Raw genomic sequence first — 25,981 nt, 5'->3', positions numbered from 1 at the left:
AGAGACAAATTAACATATTTTCCCATACAATTCTGACCCCAGTAATTGAATGGAATGGTTATTTTTGACATTTGAAAACATATTGACCCTATTTCTGGACAAAAATAGCAAAAAATGGCCAAAAATGTGTAGAGGATCAACTATATTTTCGTTTTCTCAAGCGCATAGGGTGATTTTTTTTTTCACAAACTGTTATTTCTTTATCATTCAGGTGTCTATTTTAAAATTAAATTGGGTACCAAGCTGAAATAATGTCCAAAATGCTTTATTTTTAAACCTTTGCACCAAACCTGAAAAATCTAATGTGATATAAAGTGCCATAACTTTTGATGTAAACAACTCACAGAGACGAAAGGACACATTTTTCCTTACAATTCTGACCCGGGGAAATTGTTATTTGTTATATTTTACAACATCTTGACCATCTATGGTCAAAAACAGCAAAAAAAAAAAAGCTAATTTGACACCATTTTTATTATACTAATAGCAGCCTGAAATGGGGTTATTTTAACCTTTTACTGCACCTATCCTGAACCTGAAGAAATTGAAAATAGCTTTACTTTTGAAGTAAACAAAACGAAGCAAATTAACTTAAAAAGTTTGGGAATGTTGGGGCTTTGCAGTTGGCAGTTGGTGGCTGTCGGTTGGTACCTGCAGATCACCATTTCCCACTGCTTTCTCTTTTGATAATTTATTTCTAATAATTTAAAACGCAGTGCAGCTGCACAGCGAACACAGCAGAGCGTCTAGCTCGCCCATTGGCTGTGCTGCAGCAACTGCACAAACTATGGCCAAGCTTCTCTGACGTGATGGGCGCCAAGTCATCTGATTGGGTCGCACGTCAGAGCGCGCCTAAATGGGCGTGGCCTTCGTCTATAAAGGAAGCCCATTCTGGCCAAATGATTCAGATTTTATCTCCTTCAGCGACTCTTCACGACTCTGACCTCCTCTGAAGCTTTCGCCGTCGAAACAAGCAATAACAGCTAGAGCAAGCCTTGCATACAGCAGACAACGCCTTCAGCTTCTCTTCTGTCGCTGTTCTCCTGAGGCCATCCGGCGAGAAAAATGCTATATCCTTTTACTGCTACTGTTGTGTTCGCTGCTGCGACACTCAGTTCTAAAAGAGTCAAATTTAGCGAACGTTGTTTCAAATGCCTCGCCCCTCGTGCACCTCATGCGGAGCACGCATACACAAGGAAGATTGGCACTCGGAGTGCGCCACGTGCCTGGGACCCACCCACACTGAAGCTGCACTCTCTGCCGCAGGCTGCTCTCACTGTAAGAGCCTGCCCATCTCAACACTGCGGACGCGGCTAGCTCTCTTTCGAGACGGCGACACTGTCGTTTTCTCACTTTCTCACTCACTTTCTACTTTGCCGGTCCTGTTCACTCAGGCAGACCAATGCCCCCTCTCCCTTCAAGCGACAGGTCTCGTCTCCTTCGGCAGATCACACGAAAAAAACGACGACAGCCTCTCCATCGCTGCGCTTGAGGAAGAGTGGACAGGCCCAGCTGACCCCGCCTTCTCACAGTCTGGTGCTAGCGCTGCTGCTACCGGAACTAGGCTAATTCGGACACTGAGATGCTGCGTATCCTCACTGCGGCCGTTTTAGACCTCGGTCTCGAATGGGCCTCGTCCTGAGGAGCCACCTAGAAGCAGGCTGGATGGATGGTTTCTGCCTGGGCGCCAGCAGGCCCCCGTCACAAGCCAGCGCCTTTTTTCCCTGAAGTCCACGACGAACTCACGAAATTATGGCGTGCGCCGTACTCAGCACGCACGAGCGCTTTTACTTCCGTCACGCTCTCCTCTGTTGACGGCGCAGCAGAAAAAGGTTATGAGAAGCTGCCTCTGCTCGAAGAAGCAGTTGCCGCCCATCTATGCCTGCCCACTGCTGTTGGCTGGAGATCCAGAGCGGTTCACAATACATCCCTGGAGTGTCAAAATGGGTTTTGTACTTTATAAAGAGAGGTTACTCGCTCCAATTCCCTCGCAGACCCCCATGGTTTCAGGCGGTCATCGAGACCTCGGTGAGAAGCGGCGTGGCTCACTAGCTTCTCACCTAAGTGCAAAATCTGCTAGAAAAAAGGGCGATAGAATTAGTCCCCCCGCGCTGAGCCGGTAAGGCTTTTACAGCCGTTACTTCCTTGTACCAAAAAAGGACGGTGGCACTCACCCCATTCTAGAACTGAGACATCTGAACAAAGCTCTCATGAGATGGCCGTTCAGAATGATAACTACCAAACAAATCCTCGCGCAGGTTCGCCCGGGGGATTGTTTTTTTTACGGTGGATCTGAAAGACGCTTACTTTCACATTAAGATAACGCCCCATCACAGGCCATTCTTGAGATTCGCCTTCGAGGGGTAAGCTTATCAATACACGGTCATACTGTTCGGTCTGTCTCTAGCAGCCTGTACTTTGACAAAGTGCATGGACGCAGCGCTTTCTCCCCTGATCCAACGGAGTGCGCGTGCTGAACTATCTCCACGATTGGCTCATTATGTGTCAGTCAAAGACCGAATTATTGACAGACAGATCGGTAACACTTTAGAATACTGTATCTTACTTACTGCATAACTAATAAGGAATTATTGAAGAACTAATAGGTAATTCTTCATTAACTACTTCTTCACTACTGTTAACTACTAAGGAAGATGTGTTAACTAATCAGTATGTAATATAATTTTATGATTGTGTTAAGTAACAGTTAGTTAATCAATAACTAATGAATTATGTCATATCTCCTGAAGAACTACTATTAATTATCTACTAATTAAGGTTCAAGAAAAATAACTAAGAAGTAACTAATGAACAGTCATACAAAACTGCATTGAGTTGTGACCTTCCTTATTTACTAATGTTATTAATAGAAGAAAATACAATTTTAACAAATGCATATAATTGTTAAAGAGCTTTGGCCTATGTGGTTTTGTGAGTGTGTTCTGTAAGAAATAAACTTCAGAAAGGAAACCCACTCAAGTGCCTTGCCTTAACTAACCTCAGATTAGTTTTTATATTGTATATACAGTAATGTGTGTGTCTGTATTGCTCAGCATAATGCCATTGAGTAAATTCATGTATTTGAGGCAACGACTGAGGGAAACTGAACATGTAGGGAACTTATTAGTAATTAATAAATAATTGTTAGATAATTCATCAGGAATTACTTATAACCTGAAACAGTATTCTAAAGTGAAAATATAGGGAACCCATTAGTAATTAATAAAGAATTACCAAATAATTATCCAGGAATTAGCCTACTTATAACCTGAAACAGGATTCTAAATGTGAAAATATAGGGAACCTATTAGTAATTAATAAATAATTGTTAGATAATTCTTCAGGAATTACTTAGAACCTGAAACAGTATTCTAAAGTGAAAACATAGGGAACCCATTAGTAATTAATAAAGAATTACCAAATAATTATCCAGGAATTAGCCTACTTATAACCTGAAACAGGATTCTAAATGTGAAAATATAGGGAACCTATTAGTAATTAATAAATAATTGTTAGATAATTCTTCAGGAATTACTTAGAACCTGAAACAGTATTCTAAAGTGAAAACATAGGGAACCCATTAGTAATTAATAAAGAATTACCACATACTTCCCACTCAAATCAAACTTACTGTTAAAAAAAAAAACACTATTAACGTAATCATCTTAACCTTTGTGAAATACATGACAATGACTCAGGGTACATGATATCTTCCTTTATTTCAGATAAGGATATTTCTTAATACAGCTTATTTTATTTTGTTTTTGTCACGGTTAATCGATCCGTGTGTTCATTTTGCGTATCTGAAAACTCTTGGAACTCAGATAAAAACTATTCCAAGTGTAATCACCCGGTCTCTGTTCTCCACTTATCTTTCTTATTAGAATGACTAAAACTGTCTAAAAAACTAAAAAATATTGTTCAGTGCTTTTTACTTTTTAAGTACTTTAAAAATTAATTACATTTGTACTTTTAAGGTTAATTTGAAAATGAATAGGCCTAATTATAATTTTACTGAAGTCATATTTTATTGGGGTATCCATACTTTTACTCAAGTTCTTGATTTGTGTACTTCATCCACCACTCCACTGAAAAAAACCTGGATAATTGTAGTACCGATAACTATGACTGTTCATTAGTAGTTACTTCAAAGTTATTTTTCTTGAACCTTAATTAGTAGATAATTAATAGTAGTTCTTCAGGAGATATGACATAATTCATTAGTTATTGATTAACTAACTGATACTTAACACAATCATAAAATTCTATTACATACTGATTAGTTAACACATCTTCCTTAGTAGTTAACAGTAGTAAAGAAGTAGTTAATGAAGAATTACCTATTAGTTCTTCAATAATTCCTTATTAGTTATGCAGTAAGTAAGATACAGTATTCTAAAGTGTTACCGACAGATCTATGCTCCTCAGCTATTTGGAATGCCTGGGGCTCAGGGTCAATTTTTCCAAGAGCAAACTGTTACCCAACCAGAACGTAATCTTTATGGGCACAGTTATCGACTCTACAATGATGAGAGAGAGCGGCTCACACCAGAGTGCGCTCTCTCTATAAGGGGTCCTTCAGGGTAGGTGCGTGCATGCCCCTCAGGAAGTTTCAGAGGCTTCTCGGTCTCATGGCCGCTGAATCGTCAGTACTCCAGCTAGGGTCAAATCTTATTAGTCTACCTATTACTGTCCATTAGCACAATTACAAAGGAGTTTGCCACTGCGTATTAGCTATGCAATATGAAGTGACCGTTCTCGAAAGGGAACCTTGATTTTCCAACCTGATATAGGCGGGCCAGAGGCGAGCTAAACAGATGACGACAGTGCTGTGACCAGGGGGGCAGGGTTTTCTATTATTTTGAAGGTACCCCCGGGTGCCACCATTTGCTAGCGGACCCCCACCTGCTGTTAGCATCCCATTGACTCCCATTCATTTTGGCGTCACTTTGACAGCGAATAACTTCACATCTGAGGCGTTTAAAGACTCCATTTGTCCATTATTTATTTCTAAAGAAACACGAAAATGTATAAAAGGCTTCATTACCTTGTAGCTTATGTTATGGCCCCGTAGAAGCAATTTTTGTAAAAATAGGCTAACGATTGCGTCATAACCACGCGACTCTCTGTCGCACAGTAGAGAGATTACCGTATGGACAGAAGGAGAAGCTCACGGGCAATCGGGGGGACGTGGAGGCAAAGTGACAAAATAATGAATCAGAATACTTAGCAAAAGGTTTCTCCTGCTCCTAGCTCATGGACACCTCCTACTCACACTCTCCGTCTCTGCAAGTTTCGGAAGGGAATGATTCAGATTTCTCTCGGCACAGCTACTAGAAGTCAGACGGGTTGCTCACGTCACATCTACGTCATCAAGCTCAGTTTGAGTCTGCGCAGTACGCTCGACCCCCAGGAAGTAAGAGTTTCTAATTGACTTCACTTTGTCTCCGTTGAATCCAATGGGGTCAATTTCTTTTACTGTCTATGGCTGTGACGTCGAAGTCATTAGTAAACATTGCAAGATGGATGAATACCAGTTGTTTGAAACAGCTTTGGCCGCTACAATGAACGAGTTAGACTTGGCTTTTTATCTAAAAGAGGAACAGAAGAAGGCGCTTGAATCGTTCCTTTGCAAGAAGGATGTTTTTGCTGTTTTGCCGACCGGATACGGTAAGACTATAATCTACCAGTTAGCTCCGCTGGTAGCGTATGGGGTTTATTGTTGTGATTGGTAGTAGTGTTATCCAATTGCGTGCAGTGAGATTTTCAAATGCACGCTTGGTGCCGCCCCTCGAGCTGGGCGATTTTCATTAGTCGACACCAGACCATTAATCTTTTAGATTTAGGTCTGGATTTCCAGGCTATCCTTCAGATTGAATTGACAGAGATTTGACATGGCGCAAAAAGTCCTTTTTCAATGATGATTCTCCAGATGTAGAAGCCTTTGGCACTCGTAAAACAATCTATTTTCCCTGTAAAGCTTTTATAGCAGTATTGGTGATAGCCAATTGTATTCAAAGGCAAGTCCTCTAATGTTAATGGAATCTGTTCACAAATATCCATCATGCGGTATGGTGAACTGGCTCCTTAACAGAGTCTCATATCTCGGATACTGTGTAGATATGACAGCTTCTCGCTTTCCGAAAGCCTGTGATTATAGTAAAAACTGTTGAAAAATGACTTATGACTTAGTTATGACTACAAAGGTATATCTTAATTATAGTTTCAAATACGTACTGAAATTGTTCCAAAAGAGAAAGCAGTGGGAGATGGCGATCTGCAGGTACCAGCCGACAGCCACCAACTGCCAACTGCAAAGCCCCAACATTCCCAAACTTTTTAAGTTAATTGGCTTCGTTTTTTGTACTTCAAAAGTAAAGCTATTTTCAATTTCTTCAGGTTCAGGATAGGTGCAGTAAAAGGTTAAAATAAACCCCATTTCAGGCTGCTATTAGTGTAATAAAAATGGTGTCAAATTAGCTCTTTTTTTGCTGTTTTTGACCATAGATGGTCAAGATGTTGTAAAATATAACAAATAACAATTTCCCCGGGTCAGAATTGTAAGGAAAAATGTGTCCATTTGTCTCTGTGAGTTGTTTACATCAAAAGTTATGGCACTTTATATCACATTAGATTTTTCGGGTTTGGTGCAAAGGTTTAAAAATAAAGCATTTTGGACATTATTTCAGCTTGGTACCCAATTTAATTTTAAAATAGACACTTGAATGATAAAGAAATAACAGTTTGTGAAAAAAAAAATCACCCTATGCGCTTGAGAAAATGAAAATATAGTTGATCCTCTACACATTTTTGGCCATTTTTTGCTATTTTTTGTCCAGAAATAGGGTCAATATGTTTTCAAATGTCAAAAATAACCATTCCATTCAATTCCTGGGGTCAGAATTGTATGGGAAAATATGTTCATTTGTGTCTGTATGTTGTTTACTTCAAATGTTATGCCACTTTCTATATAATTTTTTGATTTTTCGGGTTCCGGTCGGGTGCAGCAAAGGGTTAAAAATGAAGCCTTTGGGACATTACTTCAGCTTGGCACCTGGCAGATTCTGAAAATAGACACTTTAAAGATTTGAAAAAATCAGGTGGCATAAAAAAAGCCGGGGGGTGCGCGTGGACCCCTATTTCCATCTAGACTATTTAACAAATGATTTGATTGACAGCAGTGTCAAATGATATGCATATTGTGTGGATGTGTGAAAGACCACGTGATTACAGAGCAATAAAACTCATTAGCACCATCTAGTGGACGATTTCTTTCAAAATTCTTACAGACCTCTAGGGCCATGAGTCGAACATGCCCACCGTGTTTTGTTTCCAATCAACCTTCGTTAACCTTGTCTGATAGGTGCTCAAACTTGCTGGTTAATGGCGGCCATGCTTTTCAAGATACGCCAATGTCCTCATAGAAATACATGGCACACTGGACAAAGACACTGCATGCCTTTTTTCAAGTCAATCGGACGAACGGTTGCGTAATTATAGCTGTTTTATTACTTTTTCGTGGTATAAAGCCACCAAGTGGTGAATCGCCGCAGAATTTTTTGTGTGACCACAAAATGAGCTCGTACATGAGTAGAACAAGTTTGAGAATGTGAAAATATCTCAATGCTTTCAAGATTTATAGCCATTTTAGGGAAAGTGGCCCTGCCTACTTCGAACGCTTTGGCGTCCCATCGTGAGCGTGAATCACCGATCGTAATTCTTTTGACAACATTTTGCTATGAGGATCCCTAGATGATGCATGTCAAGTTTCGAGTGAATCTGACAAACGGCCTATGAGTATTATGAAAAAGTAGATTTTTCAGAAAATTCACAATGGCGGAAAAATTTGCATACCAGAAATGAAATCGGAGATATACAACAAATGGTTTTATGAGAGGTACAAAACGGTACATCAAAGGAGTTATGAGAGGTTTCACGTTGTTGATCGCCGTAGCTCCACCTATTGGCCAATCGGGGGTCATATTTTGTGAAGTTCTCCCCAAATTGAGACCTACCACCTGGCCAGGTTTCAAGTCTCTAGGCCTTACGGTTTGGTCTGCCCGATCAGTTTTTGGCGGAATAATAATAAAAATCCTAACAATTACAATAGGTTTTCAGCACTTCGTGCTTGAACCCCTAATAAAACAGTGAAAATGAACCAAATCTGTGTCTGTCATTATTATGAAATATGTATATAGTGTGATCTGTAACCAAGCTATCTGTAACAAATGTTCCCCTTCCCTTTCAAGAACCTCACTGACACATTGAGAGAGGAAATCAGCCGTAGCATTGGCTTTCCCTGGAACATATTGGACAACAAATCGAAAAGGCTGCATGGCCAAGTACCATCGGGTAATTCTGCTATTTGTGTCTTTCAAGTCAAGTCACATTTTTATATAGCGCTTTTTACAATACATATTGTTTCAAAGCAGCTTTACAGAGATAACAGGAAAATAATGCAACATAGTTTGTTTCCAGAAGAAAATAGCGTCACAGTCCAGCTTGAGTAAGTTCAGTGATATTTCATTTTTATTGTAAAAAAGCTATTAATTTAGTTCATTTATACTAGAGATGTTCCGATACCCTTTTTTCCTTCCCGATACCGATTCCGATACCTGGACTCATGGTATCGGCCGATACCGACTACTAATCCGATACCTGGGTGTGTATCTATACAGCTGCAATTCATACTAGCCCTGTATGAATTGATAGAATTATTTTATAAAAGGTATTTTAGTTTTACAATATAACTGTATAAAAAAGTGCAACAAATAAATCTAGGAATCGAAAAAATTATATATGAATAATAGGGGTGTAACAGTCCACAAAATTCACGGTTCGGTTCGATACCATACACTGGTGTCACGGTTCGGTACGTTTTCAATACAGCAAAAAGAAAGAAATGCCAGAGAAATTTCCTTGATTTACATTTTTTATTTATTTATTTTTTATTAACATCATAAAGTATGATAATTTTTTACTTTGAGCAATGATGGAGCTATAATTGACATATAAAACAAAAACAGCTCCTTATAAAAAAATGAAATGTAATATTGTAGTAGTTATAAACAAAGGTTTATTTTATTTCAGATTAACATTTGAGGGCAGCAATTTGATTCATAATGTCAAAATAAAACCAAAGTAACGTTACTTGAAAGCACAATGTTCCTGGTTTCCACGTCAGCGCTGTTTGATCCGTTAATAACGGAGAATGTGAATGCTTCTCACTAGATCTCTCAGTGATGTTATTACTTCAGTGGCGAATTCAAATGCTTTCTTTACTGGATCTCTTAGCGCTGTGTAGGTAGTAACAGTGTAGCTTGATCAAGATCGGCTCGCGCTGCATTGTTCCAAACTGTTTAATGGTCCGTGAAGCACAAAATAACGAGTAGCACAGTTTTGTTCCGTTTTCATTACGTTTGCCATTTGATGTTGGGCGCCAGCGTTTCGATGCTTGTCGCGCGCCTACATTTGAAAATTTGCGTTTTCATTTCTTCTTCGCTGCTCTAAACAGTGGTTGCTTGTGGCAACAGCACAACTTCCTGTGTTTTGAATTGGTCTCCGATTTGCAGCGTTAAGCAAAGCTAGCGTGCATAACTAGGTATTGTTTAATAAAATGGTATCGGATCGGTACATGGGTAGATGTACTCGCCGATACCGATGCCAGAATTTTTATTGGTATCGGCGGCATTTCCGATACTAGTATCGGAATCGGAACAACCCTAATTTATACATATAGCCTGTCTGGAGAAAACCGTGATGTCATCGTCCAGTTCAGTTCAGTTCTCATATAATGGTGTCAGTGCAGGCAGATCAATATTATTATTGAATATTAACTTAAATGTTAAATTTAATGTCCCCAAATAAGCAAGCCAAAAGCCAATGTCAACAAAGGCGGAAAATGCGAAAAAGGCGACAGTGGCAAGGAACTAAAACTCCAGCAGGTGGCAGAATGGAGAAAAAAACCTTGGGAGAAACCAGGCTCGGTCGGGGGGCCAGTTCTCCTATGGCCAATGAACGAACAGTGTATGATTATGATTCAGGCAGCATTAAAGGTCAGAAGTCAGACTGGATTTGGAACAATCAGAATATTATCCAGTTCCATCTGGTTGAAGATCGGAGTCATCACGTGGGTGTGGAGACAGGTTTGTTGAGGCTCAGTGCCTTCATAGGGGAGAGTCTTGTTGACACAATCTCTGCTGACACTTCAGGGATGCGTTGTGGTCGTGTCTAAGCCTGGTCGGTCCTCCATCTGATCTGGATACGGCCCGGATCCGGCTGACTACATCATACATTGTGGTCGTGTCTAGGTGCAGGTCCACCATCTGATCTGGATACCCCCCTGGATCCAGCTGATTACAGTAAACCTCGGAATAAGCAGAAAGACTAACATTAGTGTAGATGCCATTCTTCTTATGATGTAACGTACATCGAGTGTTATAGGAAGTGTTCCAGGTTCCGGCTGACCTAATTTATGCAGCCTAATGATTATTTAACTGATTTGAATAATAGGAATGTATAATTTGTATGTGTATGCCAGGTTAAAGAGATGTTTTTAGTGTAGATTTAAACTGACACAGTGTGTCTGCTTCCCTGACAATGTTAGGGAGACTGTTCCAGAGTTAAGGTGCTAAATAGGAAAAGGATCTACTGCCAGCAGTCGATTTTGATATTCTAGGTATTATCAACTGGCCAGAATTTTGAGATCGCAATAGACATGGACTACAATGCGTTAAGAGCTCGCTTAAGTACTGTGGAGCTTAACCATTTAGTGCTTTGTAAGTAATCAGCAATATTTTAAAATTTATACAATGTTTAATAGGGAGCCAATGCAGTGTTGACAGAACAGGGCTAATATGGTCATACTTCCTGGTTCTGGCAAGAACTCGATCTGCTGCATTTTGGACCAGCTGTAATTTGTTTAAGCGTGCAGGGCAACCACCCATAATAGCATTACAATAATCTAGCCTTGATGTCATGAACATCAAGTAGTCAAATCAAGACTAATTGTTCTGCATTTGTCAAAGAGAGCATATGACGTAATTTAGATATATTTTTAAGATGGAAAAATGCGGTTTTACAGATACTAGACACGTGACTTTCAAATGAAAGATTTGTATCAAAGAGCACACCCAGGTTCCTAACCGATGACGAAGACTTGACAGGGCAGCCATCAAGTGTTAGACAGTATTCTAGATTATTATGTGAGGAAGTTTTTTGTCCAATAATTAGAATCTCTGTTTTTTCAGAATTAAGTAGTAGGAAATTACTAGTTATCCAATTTTTTTATATCACCTATACATTCCGTTAATTTAGTGAATCGGTAAGTTTCGTCAGGGCGTCAAGAAATATAGAGCTGAGTATCATCGGCATTAACAGTGAAAACTAATTCCATGCTTCCTAATGATATCTCCCAAGGGTAGCATGTACAGAGTGAAAAGCAACGGTCCTAGTACTGAGCCTTGTGGTACGCCATAATGAACTTGTGATCGATAAGACATCTCTTCATTTACTGCTACAAACTGATAACAGTCAGATAAGTATGATTTAAACCATGTTAATGCAATTCCACTAATGCCAACGTAATTTTCGAGTCTATTTAAAAGAATATTGTGGTCAATAGTATCAAATGCAGCACTAAGATCTAATAGTAGAGTAGAGTAACACTAATAGAGAGATACAACCATGATCGGATAAGACCAACTCTAATGAGAGCAGTCTCAGTACTATGGTACAGTCTAAATCCTGACTGAAAATCCTCACAGATATCATTTCTTTCTAAAAAGGAACGTAGCTGTGAGGATACCGCCTTTTCTAGTATCTTTGACAGAAAAGGTAGATTCGAGATCGGACTGTAATTGACTAATTCTGTACGATCAAGTTGCATTTTTTTTAACAAGTGTTTTAATCATAGCCAGCTTAAAAGTTTTTGGTACGTATCCTAATGACAAAGATGAATTAATGATATTAAGAAGAGGATCTATGACCTCTGGAAGCATCTCTTTCAGTAGCTTAGTCAGTATAGGGTCTAACATACATGTTGTCGATTTAGATGATTTAACGATTGAATTCTTCCTCTTCTATAGCAATGAATTAATCAAATTTTTCCTTAGGGACACTACAATGCACTGCCTGATGCGATTCTGTAGTAGACGGTTGCATGGTTATAATTTTCTCCCTGATATTATCAATCTTATAAGTGAAGAAGTTCATAAAGTCTACTGCTGTGCTGCTTGGAAACTTCTGGGCATGAAGCTTTATTTTTCATTAGTTTAGCCACGGTTTCAAATAAATACCTAGGGTTTTGTTTATTTTCTTCTAATAGGGTTGAAAAATAAGCAGATCTAGCAGCTTTTAAGGCCTCTCTGTATGCAATCGAGCTCTCTTTCCATGAAATGCGAAATACCTCTAGTTTTGTTTTCTTCCAGTTGCGCTCCATTTTTCTGGCTGCTCTCTTAAGGGCCCGAGTGTGCTCGTTGTATCACGGCGTTGGACTATTTTCTTTAATCTTCTTTAAGCACATTGGAGCAACTGTGTCTAAAATGCTGGAAAAGAGAGAGTTAAAAGTTTCTGTTGCAATATCGAGTTCTTCTAAGCTATCTGGGATGCTGAGATGATGAAACCAATCAGGAAGATTATTAATAAAGCAATCTTTAGTGGCAGAAGTGATAGGTCTACCATATTTGTAACACGGAGTCGGCTTTGCAGCCTTGGCTAAATTAAGTTTACACGTGACTAGATAATGATCTGAGATGTCTTCGCTCTGCTGCAGAATTTCAACAGCATCAACATTGATTCCGTGTGTTAATATTAGATCTAGAGTATAATTACGACAATGAGTAGGTCCTGACACGTGTTGTCTAACTCCAATAGAGTTAAGAATGTCTTCAAATGCCAATCCCAATGCATCTTTTTTGATATCCACATGTATATTAAAATCACCAACAATTAGGACTTTATCTGCAGCCAGTACCAACTCTGATAGAAAGTCAGCAAATTCTTTGATAAAGTCTGTATGGTGCCCTGGTGCCCTGGTGGCCTGTATACAGTAGCCAGCACAAATCTCAAACGTGATTTATCATTTATACTATATATTGCTATATTAAGCAACAACACTTCAAAAGAATTATATTTGAAACTAGACTTCTTAGTAATTCTGAAAATATTACTATAAATTACAGCAACACCTCCCCCTTTGCCTTTCAGATGAGATTCATGTTTATAACAGTAATCTTGCGGGGTGGACTCATTTAAAGTAATGTAATCGTTTGGATTTAGCCAGGTTTTGTTGTAGCAAATTCTAAGTCCTCAAATCGGGTCCCGAAGAAATCTCTCAAGAGTCGAAGTTCCAAGTTTCAGAAGAAGTAACTTTATTGACAAGCAACAAAGTGAGATGCAGCTGTTCATCTGATCTGCAATGGTCAGAACCTCAGGTCTTATACCTTTTCTTATCACTAGGTAGCCAATCAGCTATCAAGATCTCGCTACCGTTAGCATCATCTTTCCCGGAGACATTATTCTATTGGTGGAAAAATCTTTGGTCATACCCATTTTTAAAGAATATCTTTGGTCACATGATTCAATGCACCTGCAGTGTTGTAATACCATCCATCATTTTTAATTAACGTTTTTAGTACCATCTTATCAGCTACCTATACACATCTTCTCTCTGAGCTTGTTAGGTACTCTTTCATCCTCACAGACCACTTGACCTAATTTGACCTGATGTATCCTGATTTAACCTGGGTTCTGACTGAGACACAGAAATACAGACTTTTACATGAGGCAAAGGAAAATCTCCAACAGTTTCTGTCAAACAAAGCACATCTAGATTATAGTCTGTAATCATATCATTAACAATAAGTGCTTTTGAAGTAAGGGATCTAATATTCAGCAGCCCAAGCTTTATCATTTGCTCATTTGTATTATATCTGTTTTTTATATGTTGGACATCAATTAAATGTTTACCCTTAGATGGGTTTGGAAGTTTTTTGTATGTCCTAATTTGGGGAACAGACACAGTCTCTATATGATGATATCTAGGTGAAAGAGGCTCTATGTGCTGGGATTTATCTGACCTTGGTGACGTGAGACAGCTATCAGATGGTCGGTTTAGCCAGTCTGTCTGCTTCCTGACCTGAGCCCCAAGTCATGTTTGAGCTATAAGACTATGTGCCATATTACTAGAGAGAAGAGCAGCACCTCTTTTTAACAGGTCAGATCTGCCCCAAAAACTTTTCCAATTGTCTATGAATTTTATATTATTTTGCGGACACCATTTAGACAGCCAGCCATTGAGTGAGGACAATCTACTAAGTATCTCATCACTCCTGTGAACAGGAAGGGGGCCATAGCAAATTACAGTGCCTGACATCGTACTTGCGAGTTCACACACCTCCTTAACATTCATTTTAGTGATCTCCGACTAGCGGAGTCGAACATCATTAGTGCCGACGTGAATAATAATCTTAGAGAATTTACGATTAGCATTAGCCAGCACTTTTAAATTTGCTTTGATGTCAGGTGCTCTGGCTCCCGGCAAACATGTGACTATGGTGGCTGGTGTCTCTATTTTCACGTTCCATGTAATAGAATCGCCAATGAGTAGGGCACATTCAACAGGATTCTCAGTGGGTGTTTCACTGAGTGGGGAGAATCTGTTTGAAGTTGTAATCGGAACGGAAGAGCGGCGTTTTGTCCCGCAACTACAGCGCCTCACCGTCACCCAATTGCCCTGCTGCACGGGCTCTACTACAGCCGGAACCGAACAATGTAAAGAGTTCACTAAGCTAGTCGCATCCAAAGCAGTACCATAGCTGATATAAAAAATTGGATGACTAGCAATTTCTTACTACTAAATTCAGAAAAAACAGAGATTCTAATTATTGGACAAAAAACTTCCTCACGTAATAACCTAGAATACTGTCTAACACTTGATGGCTGCTCTGTTAAGTCTTCGTCGTCGGTTAGGAACCTGGGTGTGCTATTTGATACCAATCTTTCATTTGAAAGTCACGTGTCTAGTATCTGTAAAACCGCATTCTTTCATCTTAAAAATATATCTAAATTACGCCTTATGCTCTCAATGACAAATGCGGAACAATTAGTTCATGCGTTCATGACCTCAAGGCTAGATTATTGTAATGCTCTACTGGGTGGTTGCCCTGCACGCTTAATAAACAAATTACAGCTGGTCCAAAATGCAGCAGCTCGAGTTCTTACCAGAACCAGGAAGTATGACCATATTAGCCCTGTTCTGTCAACACTGCATTGGCTCCCTGTTAAACATCGCATAAATTTTAAAATATTGCTAATTACTTACAAAGCACTAAATGGTTTAGCTCCGCATTACTTGAGCGAGCTCTTAACGCATTATAGTCCTTCACGTCTATTGCGATCTCAAAATTCCGGCCAGTTAATAATACCTAGAATATCAAAATCGACTGCTGGCGGTAGATCCTTTTCCTATTTAGCACCAAAACTTTGGAACAGTCTTCCTAACATTGTCCGGGAAGCAGACACACTCTGTCAGTTCAAAGCTAGATTAAAGACACATCTCTTTGACCTAGCATTCACATAATACATTATAGACTTTTATAATTCAATGTTAGGCTGCATAGATTAGGTCAGTTGGAACCGGGAACACTACCCATAAATCCTGATTTACTCGTTACATCATAAGAAGAATGGCATCTACGCTAATTTTAGTGTCTTTGTTTATCCCGAGGTTTTCCCGCAGCCTGCCGGATCCAGGCCGTATCCAGGCCGTATCCAGATCTGATGAAGGACCTTCACCTGGACCCGATGTCAACGCAGTGCTGAAGTGCTAACTAGTCTCTCCCTATGGAGGATCCCTTTACCACTCTATAGATAAAGCGTTGCCGGAAAATTTGTTTCGCGTACCTACCCCGAAGTGACAAAATAAAATACAAGTCTGTATCAAATTTATAAGGAAAGACCAGTACTTTGTTTAGGCTTGGTCTGTAGGGAATTCCAAACCTGCGCACATATATTCAAACGCACATAACTATAGAACCAATTCTTAATGCGCATGTGAACGCCATCAGCGTTTCTCACAGGTTTGCATTTAAAGTCTATGTAGAGAGAATGGTGTCGTCTTAGCGGCCCCTAATTTAATAACAAATCGTCGCTGTCGGGCGGAAACCTCGTATGTCCAAATTTTGTCAATTTCATATTTTTTCACAAATCGATGCTATTGGTCAGTCCCCACGTGGTTCTGTTATTTTTACAAATTATTAACCAATCATAAGTGTTGAAAATAGCTTGAGAGCAAATCTCGTAACTCCATTGGACACTTAAACTGTCTGAGAATCCTCGTAACTCCACCTCTTCTTCACTCCGCGGCGGGAGCTTCCGCGGCATAATCCGGCATTTTGTCTCCTCAGGATTGAACGTCGCAACGATAAGAAATCCTCGTCGAGCAACACGTAAAGCAAGCCTTAACTCTGATTTTATCTGTGTTAAACTATGATATCAGTTATTGATGTATTTTAAATGTCTACGTATTACTAGGCTTATTATTACTAGGCTTATTATACGTGTGCATTGAAGTTTTAAAATGTATCTAATATAATACTTGAATTGAATTAAATGTTTTGGATACCAGCATTAAATTATTGTTTTTATTATTATTTTACTGACTCGAAGTTGGCACTGTGCATGTAAAATACCCCAAGTAGCAAGGTTTTTATTTATGGGAGAAAAGGGTCTGTCTACTGGCGCCAGTAAGCCTATCATTGCATAACTCTGTCTGTTTTTTAGACAATAACGAGTGAAAATAGTTAGGTTAGATACATTTGAGTAGGCTTGTTTTGTTAAAAATCGATAGCTGTAATGCTCTGGTGCAGAAGGAAGCCCGTGAGCCATGAAAGTAAGTTTGCGTGCCGATTAGGCAAATTTCCACCTATTATTAGACAGCTAACGTTAGTCAGCTCATCATTTTTTGTTCTGCTTCATTTATAGCTCTTAAACCTTTAAAATGGAGTTTAGGAAGATGTATGTAACCACAGTCATTAGCTTTGGTTAACTATTGAAGCCTTTTCTCTTGTCAAAAGGCTCAACGCGACCGCCGACTTTGTTTGCGTGCAGATTAATTTCCGCCTATTTTAGACAGCCTAGTATTTTGGTATTGCGCACTCATATCTCTTAAACGTTTAAAATGGAGTTTAGGAAGATGTATGTAACCACAATCATTAGATTTGAATAGCTCTTAAAGCCTTATCTCTTGTCAAAAGGCACAACGCGACCGCAGACTTTGATGAACACTGCCGGCAGCAGCGACGTCTGTGTCAGTACCGTTCTAATCAATGACAGCGTAACCTCGTATCTCCCTGCTCCCAAGTCATAAAGCTCGTATCTCCGATTAAACATGATTTTGCGGAAATGTTGTGTTAATGTTGGTATACAACAGTATATGATATAAATATAAGTTATAATACCAACTTTAACGACACAATGTTTAATAACTCAAAAAATATGCAGTTTTTTTAATTTCCTGAAAAATAATGGTTTTGGAGATACGAGGATTCCGCCCGACAGCGACGAAATGATCGTTGTGACGGAAGCGAATCAATCAAAACTAACTTTAGCTGGAAAATAACTTTATTAGAGAACCGCTATAAAGCCAAAACAATCTCTGTTACCCTAAATTATACGTTTGTCTCTGTAAAGCTGCTTTGAAACAATCTACATTGTTAAAAGCGCTATATAAATGAGGATGACTTGACTTAACTTAAAGCCCTTACGCTCTTACAATTAACCTCGATTAAAGCTTGGATGCGTGTCTGTAGTTCTGAAATCTTCCCCGTCAGCTTGACTATCTCCCTGCATTTATCACATGTAAATTCTGTGCTGACGGTGAAGGCTATGCTAAACATGTGGCATGAAGTTCAAGTAACAATAAGAGGAGAAGATGACATGACTCACCGTGTTTGTTGACTGATCCTACTCACCTAAGTTGTTTGATGAACTCGTTCCAATCAGTTGGTAAATCAAAATTAGGATAAGATATAGATGGTAAGATTGAATTTGATAAAAGTAAAGTTGCTAATAAATTTAATCTTTTTTTCATCAATTGCAAAGAGCTTAGTGGATAAGCTCCCTTTGTCTAAGGCAGGGGTTCTCAACCTTTTGCAACTCATGGCCCACCAATGACTGTTTAAAAACATTCCGAGGACCACCTTTCCAAATATGATAGTATGAACACAGAATAAAAGAAAATTCCTGTAACAATAACAGGGCAGGTCAGACCAATTGATCATCAGTGTAATGCTCAGCTAGAGGGGAGCGTTGCTCTTCCAGAAATGTGTGCACTTCTTTTCTCAGTTCAAAAAGACGATTAAGCACACATCCTCTTGAAAGCCACCTTATTTCACTGTGGTACAAGAGCTGCAAATGATCAGCATCAAGTCGTTCACACAGAGCTGCAAACTACCTTGAGTTGAGTGCATTTTTCTTAATATAGTTAACAGTTTTCACAGCAATGTTCATGACCTCATGCAGTTCTTGTGACATCTGCTTTGTTGCAAGACTTTCCCTGTGCAAGAAACAGTGCGTCCACTTTGCTTCTGGCACTCGCTCTTAGATTTGTTTAACAACACCGCAATGTTTTCCCGTCATAGCAGCCGGGCCGTCTGTGCAAATTCCTGAGCAGTATTTCCAATCAAAACCTTTTTCAGTGAAGTACTCAAGGCAGTGCATGACATTATCTGCCACTCTTCTCGTTGGAAGTTCTTTGCAAAATAGCGGATCTTCACAAAGATTACTGTCCATGCAGTATCGGACAAAAACTAATGCGGCGTTGCTTATGTCCGTCGACTCGTCCAGCTGTATGGCTAAATAAGGGCTTGCCTTTATTGGTTCCACGAGTTGTCACTCAATGTCATCGCTCATGTCAACAATTCATCTAGCTACGGTGTCATCGGAAAGTGGTATTGACTGAATTTTGGTTGCAGCTGCATCACCCAGTAACTCTCAATACATATCCACAACACTTGGCAAAATAAGTTCCTCAGCGATAGTAAAGGCTTTCTTACTACGAGGAACACGAGCGGCAACCATATAGCTAGCTTTCAGTGTGACTTTTGATTGAGTTGAAAACGATGTTATGACTTTTTATCTTTATCTTTTTTCCTTATAAAATATTATTTTGGCTTCCCAACACAGCCCGGGTGTTTTGAGTTTTCTGCAGCTTTGATGGTTTTAGCGCCTCATTTTACAAAATTTCTCCACATTCGACAAACTGTACCTGTCTCAGTACCTGCCCATATAAAACCAAATTTAATGTATTCGTCATACTTTCTCACCACACACTTCAAAGCCTTTGTTGCACAGGTCTGTCTCCCACATCTGCTTTTCTTTTCAGAAAACTATCCATATTACTGTAATGTAATGTTACTGCATCTGATCAAACGAACGTTCAATCTGACATTGTGATGTGATTGTTGTTGTGACATTTAAACATAAATTAGCTTTTAGATGATGCATCTTGACTTGACTTGAGTGTTTTTGATCAAATAAATTCATAAGAACAATTAGATCATTAGAAAATAACAAGATTTGTCAATTAAAAAATAAATAAAAATGTATTTGTGGGTAGTCTACCACTGCCTATACGGCCCACTAGATGGTGCTCCTAGGCCCACTAGTGGGCCGCGACCCACCGGTTGAGAATCACAGGTCTAAGGGATTTAATGAAATAGATTTTGTTAAGAGTTTTTACTTAAAAAAGGGGATATTACCTAACTCTTTTGTTTTTACTGAAGTTACAGTAGATGAAATTACTAATATGTTAGAAGAACTTCAGGCTAGATGGTATTCCAGCGAGACTTTTAAGAGATGCTGTAGATATTATAGCTCCAATTATTACATTTATTGTGAATCTTTCTTTAGAAAAGGGTATAGTTCCATCTGATATGAAAATAGCCAAAATCAATTCCATTGTACAAGAAAGGTAATAGATATGATCCTGGAAATTACCGTCTGGTCTCCATTCTTAGTGTGGCTTCAAATTTTTTGAAAAGAGAGTGCACAAACAGATGTATCAATATGTATGCAAGAATGGTTTAATGTATGAATTTCAATCAGGTTTTAGAAGATCTTATTCGACTGATACTTCTTTACTTTATTTAACAGATTTTATTAGAAAGCAGATTGATGGAGGTAAAATGTGTGGAATGGTACTCATGGATCTTCAAAAAGCTTTCGACACAGTGAATCATTCAGTATTGCTAGATACATTAAGTGTCATGGGTTTTTCAAGTATGGTCATAGCCTGGTTGAACTCTTATTTAACTGGGAGAATTCAAAGGGTAGAAACTGATGGGATACTCTCTGAGGAGACAATCATTAATAATGTTAGTTCCTCAGGGAAGTGTCCTAGGCCCCCTTTTATTTATCTTATACATAAATGACATGCAAGCTGTTTGTGACTGTAATTTGTTTTTATACGCTGATGACTATCAGGTGAGGAGCTTTGTAGGGTAAGAGACTGGCTCTCTGATAACAAACTTTTATTACATCTAGGTTAAACTGAATCCATATTATTTGGGACGAGAAGTAAACTGAACAAAGCTCCTAACTTATCTATCAAGGTGGGGATTGTGTAATATCAAATATAACCACTGTTAATTATCTTGGATGTGTTTTGGACAATGATTTAAGTGGTACAAGTATGGCTATGAAAATTCTAGGGAAGGTTAATGCTAGGACAAAATTTCTTGCCAGATGTGTTAGTTTTTTGGATAAGCAAAATGTAAAAATACTTGCATCATGTTTAGTGCTATGTCATCTGGAGTACGCATGCATTTCTTGGATGTCCGATTTCTCTCGTTTATGGCTGGTTAAGTTACAGAGATCTCAAAATAAATTGATATGGTTGGTTTTAGGTTTTAATAGCTTTACACATGTTGATGCTTCTGTCACGGGGTGACGGGCAAAAAAGGAATCACTCGTCCGGGAAATGTTTCCAGTGGGAGCAGTTTTAGTGGGACACCGGGCCAGTTCCGGGGTTTCCCCCATGTATTGCATCCGGGCGCGGCTATTAAATGAAGAGATGAGCGTCAGCTGTGTGAGAGGAGGAAAAGCTAACAGTGATTGGGACACATACCCACTATGTGGATTATAAAAAGGGGCATTCTGGCGTGGAGGCAGGAGAAGGAAGGACACGCAGGCACACAGCAGGTGAGAGAGAGAGAGAGAGTGAGAGGCCGAGGCCGAGGCCGAAGCAGGGAAGGGGGGGGAGTCGAGTGAGTGGTGTGGAAGGAGCAGAGAGAGATTTGGACACGGGCAAGGAGAAGGATGGGCTGGAGGAGAAAAGGAGAAGCTAAAGTGAAGTCAGCACCTTAAGTGAGATAAGTGTTGAATTCTAGCTGGAATATGGAACAATTGACGTCCCTGTGAACTGTATGGAATCGTATGATGATTGAAACTTCTTTTGGAGAATCAGTAACTGCATTGAGGGATTTACGCTTCACAGCTGCTTTTCATCTAGCTAACATCAGCGAGTGGTGGACGAGACCTCATGCCTGCGCCTTCTCTAAGACGCTAGAAGCTGTGAAAGCCCATTGATGTGGTAGAAAATACTCACCTCTCTTTCTGTTTGAATCCCGTTGCAGAAGACACTAAAAGCTGTGAAAGCCCGTTGATGTGGTTAAAAATACTGATCTCTCTCTCTCTGTTTGAATCCAGTTACGGAAGACACTAAAAGCTGTGAGTTATACGTACCCTCCATTCTGTGTCCGAGGCTAGTGAAGAGCCTGCTAAAGCTGTGAGTTATACGTATCCTCCTCTCCGTCTGAGTCCAGTGAAGAGCCTGCTAAAGCTGAAGAGCCTGCTAAAGCTGTGAGTTATACATATCCTCCTCTCCGTTTGAGTCCAGTGAAGAGCCTGCTAAAGCTGAAGAGTCTGCTAAAGCTGTGAGTTATACGTACCCTCCATTCTGTGTCCGAGGCTAGTGAAGAGCCTGCTAAAGCTGTGAGTTATACGTATCCTCCTCTCTGTCTGAGTCCAGTGAAGAGCCTGCTAAAGCTGTGAAGTATATGTCCCTTCCATTCTCTGTCGGAGTTTAGTGAAGAATACGCTGAAGCTGCGAAGCATATCCACTTCTTCCTCCATTTGAATCTTGTTGAAGAGAACGTCGAAGCTACTACAGAAATTATTTTAAAGAGATGTTATAAAGTGAATAAAGAATTTTTATACTTGCTTTTTGTGTCTGCCTCCTTCGTGCCCACGGTCAGCTCCTCAGGGGCGGTGCGCAAGCTAGTGACTAAAGTGGCGTAGTCGGCAGGGTAGCCACCGTGAGTTGAAGCGGCCACAGGTTCACCATGGCAGACGAAGAGGTGGTAGCCGTAAGGCTGCAAGTTATGCCAGTGTTTATGGGGCCCCCCTGGGCACAGCGTTATGGAGGACCGGGATCAGAGCTGGAGGAACCATTGAGCTGGTGAGCGAATGTGAAGCTATGAGTTGTTACTGACCCTCTGATGTTCAGAGCTGGAGGAACCACTGAGCCGGCGAGCGAATGTGAAGTTATGAGCTGTTACTGACCCTCTGATGTTCAGAGCTGGCGGAACCATTGAGCCGGCGAGCGAATGTGAAGTTATGAGCTGTTACTGACCCTCTGATGTTCAGAGCTGGAGGAACCATTGAGCCGGTGAGCGAATGTGAAGCTATGAGCTGTTACTGACCCTCTGATGTTCAGAGCTGGAGGAACCATTGAGCCGGTGAGCGAATGTGAAGCTATGAGCTGTTACTGGCCCTCTGATGTTCAGAGCTGGAGGAACCATTGAGCCGGCGAGCGAATGTGAAGTTGTGAGCTGTTACTGACCCTCTGATGTTCAGAGCTGGCGGAACCATTGAGCCGGCGAGCGAATGTGTGAGCTGTTACTGACCCTCTGATGTTCAGAGCTGGCGGAACCATTGAGCCGGCGAGCGAATGTGTGAGCTGTTACTGACCCTCTGATGTTCAGAGTTGGAGGAACCATTGAGCCGGCGAGCGAATGTGAAGTTATGGACCCCAGGCCAACGCCCTATGCTGTGAGTGACGAGGCTTTGCAGTGCTGTATATTGATATAATCACGTGTGATGATATGTGTGGGTTGCAGTGGAACACGAGTGTGAGTGCATCGCGACGGCATTGGGAGAGCCAGTTCCGCTATGGAAGCATCATCCTTCTCTCTGTCCACCTGAGCCCCGTGAAGAGAACCAGCCAGCGCCGCTGAGAAATCCTTACCTTCTCTGTCCGCCTGAGCCCCGTGAAGAGAACCAGCCAGCACCGCTGAGAAAACCTTACCTTCTCTCTGTCTGCCTGAGCCCCGTGAAGAGAACCAGCCAGCGCCGCTGATAAATCCTTGCCTGAGCCCCGTGAAGAGAACCAGCCAGCGCCGCTGAGAAATCCTTACCTTCTCTCTGTCCGCCTGAGCCCCGCGAAGAGAGCCAGCTCAGCACTGTCCAGCTGCAACAGAATGCATCTTAAATTAGTGTTTTAACTTCAATAAAGACCTTTTAAACCTTTTATCCTTGTCTGTCTGTGGTGTCGGCTCCTCACGGTGGTGCCCAAGTCAGGGGTGCGGCCGGTCATCATGGTGCCCACCCCGACCTGTGACACTTCCCATTTTAGACATCTTAAGTGGTTACCTATAGAAAGCAGAGTTGTGCACTTTAAATTAAAGATGGTAAACAAGATAATTAATAAAAGAGCTCCTTCATATTTTAATATGTATTTTTCTAGGGTAAGTGAGAAACACTGTTATAATACTAGGCAGAGTCTAATGGATATTACATTGTCGTTTCAAAACAATGTACGGTCGAAGGTCTTTTGAATACTCGGGCCCATGAATGGAATAAGTTGCCTCTAGATGTAAAGAGTATGTCAAATATGGTTGGTTTTAGTATGAAAGTTAAAAGTTGGCTATTAGATAAGTTGTTTTAGTGATTAATTTGTATTAATGTTTTTGAGTGGATGTTTAAGTGTGATGTATATTTTGGTAATGTGTGTTCTTATTGTAGTGTTGTAAGTATAACAGTGTAAGATTTGAAATGGGAAGGTTTAAATAAAGTTAGATGGTACGCGAGATATCGCGAGCGTAAGAAACACGCGAAAAGGGGAGGAGTTAAAAAGAGAGGAAGAAGAGAGATGATATGAATGGAGAAATGGACGATGTAATCGGGTGGAACGATGTAGAGTCATAGTTAAGAGAAATGTTGAAATAAACACTGAGTTCTGAGCACGGAAGTCTTGGTCTGACTCCTCTATCAAGTGACCACGACAGATTCAGAAAATAGCCAAGAACCCACGCATAATACTCGGTAAGCATGGATTCCTCGAGACTTGCAAATCCGAGTATTACACTGGTGGCAGCGCTGGTTGGCTATTTTTATCTTTCTGGTTTCAGTATGGACATTTTCTACTTGACTCTGAATGACGTAAAATAGCCACATCAAACTTCAGGCATATATATTTTTGCAAGTTCGGATTACGTGCCTTTTTTTTTTTTTCTCTCCTCTCGCCGTTGCTCGCGCACACAAAATGTCTGATGGTGAGCATGATATTGTGGAGCAGCTGCAACCACATAACGTGATGGCTGGTACAAATTCACATGTGCCTTTCAGAATTGATCTTCCTGTTCCCTTTTCGGGCGATAACGCTGAATCATTCGGCTCCTGGATACAGAGATTTGAAGTTGCACTTAAGCTCCCAGCTAAGCTCTCAGGACCCGCGTTTGCATATTGGCAGTCTCTCTCCCCTGCTGTTAAAGCGGACTATGATCTGACTAAGGCCAGTTTAGGTGCTGTTTTTGGATGGGCCACATTTATAAGATACTGGACCACTTTGAGCCGTCACCACACCTGATGTCCATCTTTCTCTCCATCTGTAATCACGAGCCAGCACAGCATCACCGACTTCAAGCTGTCTTGGCTTCAAACGACCAGCTCGTCGGAGGACCTGGGAGGTCTGCGAGAGTCGCACAGCAGCTGTCACACTGGGTTTCAAGGCATCCAGACGTGTGCGCAGTTGTCGTCCCAAAAACAACAAGAACGGGGACTCTCTTGTCGTCGGATGTGGTGTGTTACGGTACGTCAGCAAGAATGTTTCCAGCCGTCTCTAAAGAGTAGAAGAGCCCTTAGACGTCTTCAGTGCTTGTTTTAGAGACTGAACAAACCTTTCAGCCTGCCCATTGGTTGCTGGATGATATGGGGTGGAACGGATATGTTTCACATGGTTGGTCTTCAGGAAAGTTACAAACTCCTGAGAGACAAATTGTGGTCCATTATCACTCACTAGGATTTCAGGCAGTCCATAATGGCTGAAGAGATTCCGCAAAACTTCAATTGTTCTTCCTGCTGTTGTTGATGTCATCAACTGCACCTCAGGCCACTTCGAATGTGCATCAACCACGACTAGGTACATGTGACCCTCACATGGCCCAGCAAAATCTACATGTATGCGCTCCCATGGTTTGCTTGGCCACTCCCATGGGTGGAGGGGTGCTTGGGATGGCATTTTCTGTATTTGTTGACATGACTGACACATTTTCACACACAGTTCAATGTCAGCATCAATACCAGGCCACCACACATAACTGCGAGCAATGGCTTTCATTCTGACAATTCCTGGATGGCCAGTGTGCAGTTCCTCCAGTACTCTTTTCCGCAGCTTGAGGGAACAACAACTCTCATGCCCCGCATTAAGCACCCGTGTTGGACGGACAGCTCATTGTGTCTGAAGATGAAAGGTGAGAGTTCATTATTATTAGTCAGGTTGACAGCTTGAGTCCCTTTTATGACCATTTCGACGACTGTAGACAAGGTTGGGTCACTCATAGTCTCATGTCGGATATCAGTGGCACTGACAGGGAGTTTCTCCATCTGTCCGAGGTAAAACAGCTCTACAGCATCCTTTTTCTCACTGTGCTCTACTTGTAACGGCAGACGGGAAAGACCATCGGCATTTGCATGATGCTAA

General features: G+C 40.7%; 1 long non-coding RNA gene across 3 annotated transcripts in view; it reads left to right on the top strand.

Annotated features, from left to right (window-relative positions):
* The window catches only part of LOC311074915, a 66,843-nt gene that overhangs the window by 11,907 nt on the left and 28,955 nt on the right, over positions 1–25,981 (top strand). For 2 of the 3 annotated variants that reach the window (XR_014604391.1, XR_014604392.1), the window contains one exon: positions 8,250–10,454. This is a non-coding gene — a long non-coding RNA (uncharacterized lncRNA). Of the gene's footprint in view, positions 1–8,249; positions 10,455–25,981 lie in introns of those variants that run through there. The other variant, XR_014604390.1, reaches the window with a different exon arrangement.

The sequence above is a fragment of the Abramis brama genome (assembly GCF_963993115.1).
Source record: "Abramis brama genome assembly, chromosome: 23".
NCBI classification, from domain to species: Eukaryota; Metazoa; Chordata; class Actinopteri; order Cypriniformes; family Leuciscidae; genus Abramis; species Abramis brama.
The sequence above is the reverse complement of the archived record's forward strand: the minus strand, read 5'-3'. Positions and strand labels throughout refer to the sequence as shown.